We start from the raw sequence: 5,000 nt of genomic DNA, 5'->3' as shown, positions 1-5,000 counted from the left end.
GAAAACAGATACATACCTTTGCTCTCTCTTGCTGGACACCCTTTCCCTGAATATTTCAATTCTCTGCGTTCTCTCGGCACCTGCAGTCAATTTCATAATTAGGATAGAAAACAAAAGGTCAAGCTCTGTAATACAACTGTAGGCATATGAGGAGGGGAAAATAAGTCAAAAGGCCCACAGCATTTGTTGATCTGGCTCCGAAAGCTGTAAGTGTAAGGACCTCGTGGCGCGTCTGACTCCAGATCAGAAGGTTGCGTGTTCAAATCACGTCGGGGTCACTGCTTACCATTTTATTCCCCACTGAGGTCATATATTTCCTTTCGAAAACAAAGTCAAAAGAAAGCAGTCTTGCATTGGCCAGGAATCGAACCCAGGCCTCCCGCGTGGCAGGCGAGAATTCTACTACTGAACCACCAATGCTTCACATGGGTTGTTCACAGGCAGAGCTCTGCCCAAGACAGTGATCAGGTGCACACACTTAAATTGTACACATATGAACAAAGTGTGCGCAGCAGACATGATAACGCCAACGTTTCACATGAAGATGGCAAGAATCAGATGCAGGAGACTATAACTATGAATGTCTTTGCATTTGCTGAGGTCACTGGCTTGGGACTAGAGTTGTGTTTATCAGGGCATGATGGCAGGCTGCTCCCGACAAAAGTGGTTCACAGAATGCACCCGCCAGATCACCAGCACTATTGGGTTTCAGATTATCTCACTGAACTCTCCTCCTGGAAAATCCTTCCCACTGGCTTTCCCAGATTCTGTGTCCTCCCCTAAATGCTGGGGTGAAACGGGCAGAGTTCTGCGCCCTGCGTCCCTTTACGCGTCCCTAACGCGCTCCCAACGCGGCCTACAGCCCTGGTCGGGCACAGCCCTGGTCGGGCTTAGATCACTGGAGCCTTTTGTGACCAAGAACTCCGGAAGCCTAGGGTCAGGCCTGTTGCACAGGCATATTGTGCCTTGCCAATCCGGGATTGTTGTGTTTCAGGGCCTAGCCATCAATACTCCTGGGATTTCTTTCCCTGAGAACCCTCTTGTCCCTGTCCTCCCACAAGCCCCAGCTTTTATGTAAAATAAAGTGTGCACCATGGGCCTTCCCCTATTTGCTCTCTCCCCAATCTCTTTCTCCAAAGCTGAGCTCTGAAGGTAAATGTATCTATCTGAGTGAGGGGCTAGGGAGGGCCTTTCCCAGCAGTCTTACAAGTCAAGAGTTCAGAGAAAGCACCTGCTATGGGAGGGAGACTTTGCTCACAGAGAAGTCAAGTCTAACATAACACATCTGATGGGCAAGGCACACGCCTTACTGGCTGGTAGCACACCTACAGAGGAGCAGGGAGCTATGCTAAGCAGGCAACAGAAAAGTCATGTATGTGTCTCATACACTGGGACCGATAGTAATACTGGCTCTAAGACCATTAGACAGTAGTCTATTCATCATTACGTCCAACAATAACAAGACACTAAGCAAATGAGAAATGCTGTATGGCATAAAGACGCATTATATAACACAAGCTCCAGGCAGGCACACAATTATCAAGATATATATTGAGTCTCAGGAACTGTGCTACAGTTATTAACCTCTGTGGTGCAAATGGTTAGCGCGTTTGGTTGTTAACAGAAAGGTTGGTGGTTCAAGCCCACCCAGGGAAGTATCCTTTTTGCCGGCATGAAACACTTTAATGAAACACAGATACGTACCTCTGCTCTCTCCTGCTTAAGACCCTTTATCTGAACATTTCAATCCTCTGCGTTCTCTCTGCACCTGCAGTCAATTTCATAATTAGGATAGAAAACAAAAGGCCTAGCCCTGTAATACAACTGTAGGCATATGAGGAGGGGAAAATAAGTCAAAAGGCCATCAGCATTTGTTGATCTGGCTTGAAGGCTGTAAGTGTAAGGACCTTGTGGCGCAACGGTAGCGCGTCTGACTCCAGATCAGAAGGTTGCGTGGTCAAATCACGTCGGGGTCACTGCTTACCATTTTATTCCCCACTGAGTTCATATATTTCCTTTCGAAAACAAAGTCAAAGGAACGAAGCCTTGCATTGGCCGGGAATCGAACCCGGGCCTCCCGCGTGGCAGGCGAGAATTCTACCACTGAACCACCAATGCTTCACATGGGGAGTTCACAGGCATAGCTCTGTCCAAGACAGTGATCAGGTGCACACACTTAAATTGTACACATATGAACAAAGTGTGCGCAGCAGACATGACAACGCCAAAGTTTCACATGATGATGGCTTATATAAGACAAGCTCCAGGCAGGCACATACATATCAAGATATATATTGAGTCTAAGGAAAGATGCTGTAGTCACTCGTCTCTGTGGCGCAATCGGTTAGCGCGTTCGGCTGTTAACCGAAAGGTTGGTGGTTCAAGCCCACCCAGGGACGTATTATTTTGCCTGAATGAAACACTTGAATGGAAAACAGATACATACCTTTGCTCTCTCTTGCTGGACACCCTTTCCCTGAATATTTCAATTCTCTGCGTTCTCTCGGCACCTGCAGTCAATTTCATAATTAGGATAGAAAACAAAAGGTCAAGCTCTGTAATACAACTGTAGGCATATGAGGAGGGGAAAATAAGTCAAAAGGCCCACAGCATTTGTTGATCTGGCTCCGAAAGCTGTAAGTGTAAGGACCTCGTGGCGCAACGGTAGCGCGTCTGACTCCAGATCAGAAGGTTGCGTGTTCAAATCACGTCGGGGTCACTGCTTACCATTTTATTCCCCACTGAGGTCATATATTTCCTTTCGAAAACAAAGTCAAAAGAAAGCAGTCTTGCATTGGCCGGGAATCGAACCCGGGCCTCCCGCGTGGCAGGCGAGAATTCTACCACTGAACCACCAATGCTTCACATGGGTTGTTCACAGGCAGAGCTCTGCCCAAGACAGTGATCAGGTGCACACACTTAAATTGTACACATATGAACAAAGTGTGCGCAGCAGACATGATAACGCCAACGTTTCACATGAAGATGGCAAGAATCAGATGCAGGAGACTATAACTATGAATGTCTTTGCATTTGCTGAGGTCACTGGCTTGGGACTAGAGTTGTGTTTATCAGGGCATGATGGCAGGCTGCTCCCGACAAAAGTGGTTCACAGAATGCACCCGCCAGATCACCAGCACTATTGTGTTTCAGATTATCTCACTGAACTCTCCTCCTGGAAAATCCTTCCCACTGGCTTTCCCAGATTCTGTGTCCTCCCCTAAATGCTGGGGTGAAACGGGCAGAGTTCTGCGCCCTGCGTCCCTTTACGCGTCCCTAACGCGCTCCCAACGCTGCCTACAGCCCTGGTCGGGCACAGCCCTGGTCGGGCTTAGATCACTGGAGCCTTTTGTGACCAAGAACTCCGGAAGCCTAGGGTCAGGCCTGTTGCACAGGCATATTGTGCCTTGCCAATCCGGGATTGTTGTGTTTCAGGGCCTAGCCATCAATACTCCTGGGATTTCTTTCCCTGAGAACCCTCTTGTCCCTGTCCTCCCACAAGCCCCAGCTTTTATGTAAAATAAAGTGTGCACCATGGGCCTTCCCCTATTTGCTCTCTCCCCAATCTCTTTCTCCAAAGCTGAGCTCTGAAGGTAAATGTATCTATCTGAGTGAGGGGCTAGGGAGGGCCTTTCCCAGCAGTCTTACAAGTCAAGAGTTCAGAGAAAGCACCTGCTATGGGAGGGAGACTTTGCTCACAGAGAAGTCAAGTCTAACATAACACATCTGATGGGCAAGGCACACGCCTTACTGGCTGGTAGCACACCTACAGAGGAGCAGGGAGCTATGCTAAGCAGGCAACAGAAAAGTCATGTATGTGTCTCATACACTGGGACCGGTAGTAATACTGGCTCTAAGACCATTAGACAGTAGTCTATTCATCATTACGTCCAACAATAACAAGACACTAAGCAAATGAGAAATGCTGTATGGCATAAAGACGCATTATATAACACAAGCTCCAGGCAGGCACACAATTATCAAGATATATATTGAGTCTCAGGAACTGTGCTACAGTTATTAACCTCTGTGGTGCAAATGGTTAGCGCGTTCGGTTGTTAACAGAAAGGTTGGTGGTTCAAGCCCACCCAGGGAAGTATCCTTTTTGCCGGCATGAAACACTTTAATGAAACACAGATACGTACCTCTGCTCTCTCCTGCTTAAGACCCTTTATCTGAACATTTCAATCCTCTGCGTTCTCTCTGCACCTGCAGTCAATTTCATAATTAGGATAGAAAACAAAAGGCCTAGCCCTGTAATACAACTGTAGGCATATGAGGAGGGGAAAATAAGTCAAAAGGCCATCAGCATTTGTTGATCTGGCTTGAAGGCTGTAAGTGTAAGGACCTTGTGGCGCAACGGTAGCGCGTCTGACTCCAGATCAGAAGGTTGCGTGGTCAAATCACGTTGGGGTCACTGCTTACCATTTTATTCCCCACTGAGTTCATATATTTCCTTTCGAAAACAAAGTCAAAGGAACGCAGCCTTGCATTGGCCGGGAATCGAACCCGGGCCTCCCGCGTGGCAGGCGAGAATTCTACCACTGAACCACCAATGCTTCACATGGGGAGTTCACAGGCATAGCTCTGTCCAAGACAGTGATCAGGTGCACACACTTAAATTGTACACATATGAACAAAGTGTGCGCAGCAGACATGACAACGCCAAAGTTTCACATGATGATGGCTTATATAAGACAAGCTCCAGGCAGGCACATACATATCAAGATATATATTGAGTCTAAGGAAAGATGCTGTAGTCACTCATCTCTGTGGCGCAATCGGTTAGCGCGTTTGGCTGTTAACCGAAAGGTTGGTGGTTCAAGCCCACCCAGGGACGTATTATTTTGCCTGAATGAAACACTTGAATGGAAAACAGATACATACCTTTGCTCTCTCCTGCTGGACACCCTTTCCCTGAATATTTCAATTCTCTGCGTTCTCTCGGCACCTGCAGTCAATTTCATAATTAGGATAGAAAACAAAAGGTCAAGCTCTGT

The 5,000-nt window shown here is 47.4% G+C and overlaps 7 non-coding genes across 7 annotated transcripts; 4 read left to right on the top strand and 3 right to left on the bottom strand.

Annotated features, from left to right (window-relative positions):
* The first annotated feature begins 1,904 nt into the window (after positions 1-1,904).
* TRNAW-CCA (transfer RNA tryptophan (anticodon CCA)) lies at positions 1,905-1,976 on the top strand. The gene has a single exon. It is a non-coding gene; the product is annotated as a tRNA-Trp (tRNA).
* A 71-nt stretch (positions 1,977-2,047) lies between these two features.
* Positions 2,048-2,118, bottom strand: TRNAG-GCC (transfer RNA glycine (anticodon GCC)). Its single transcript has one exon. It is a non-coding gene; the product is annotated as a tRNA-Gly (tRNA).
* A 207-nt stretch (positions 2,119-2,325) lies between these two features.
* Positions 2,326-2,399, top strand: TRNAN-GUU (transfer RNA asparagine (anticodon GUU)). The gene has a single exon. It is a non-coding gene; the product is annotated as a tRNA-Asn (tRNA).
* A 248-nt stretch (positions 2,400-2,647) lies between these two features.
* Positions 2,648-2,719, top strand: TRNAW-CCA (transfer RNA tryptophan (anticodon CCA)). Its single transcript has one exon. It is a non-coding gene; the product is annotated as a tRNA-Trp (tRNA).
* Positions 2,720-2,790: 71 nt separating this feature from the next.
* TRNAG-GCC (transfer RNA glycine (anticodon GCC)) lies at positions 2,791-2,861 on the bottom strand. Its single transcript has one exon. It is a non-coding gene; the product is annotated as a tRNA-Gly (tRNA).
* Positions 2,862-4,488: 1,627 nt separating this feature from the next.
* Positions 4,489-4,559, bottom strand: TRNAG-GCC (transfer RNA glycine (anticodon GCC)). The gene has a single exon. It is a non-coding gene; the product is annotated as a tRNA-Gly (tRNA).
* A 207-nt stretch (positions 4,560-4,766) lies between these two features.
* TRNAN-GUU (transfer RNA asparagine (anticodon GUU)) lies at positions 4,767-4,840 on the top strand. Its single transcript has one exon. It is a non-coding gene; the product is annotated as a tRNA-Asn (tRNA).
* Positions 4,841-5,000: the final 160 nt, after the last annotated feature.

The sequence above is a fragment of the Lissotriton helveticus genome, chromosome 1_2, assembly GCF_964261635.1.
Source record: "Lissotriton helveticus chromosome 1_2, aLisHel1.1, whole genome shotgun sequence".
NCBI lineage: Eukaryota > Metazoa > Chordata > Amphibia > Caudata > Salamandridae > Lissotriton > Lissotriton helveticus.
The sequence above is the reverse complement of the archived record's forward strand: the minus strand, read 5'-3'. Positions and strand labels throughout refer to the sequence as shown.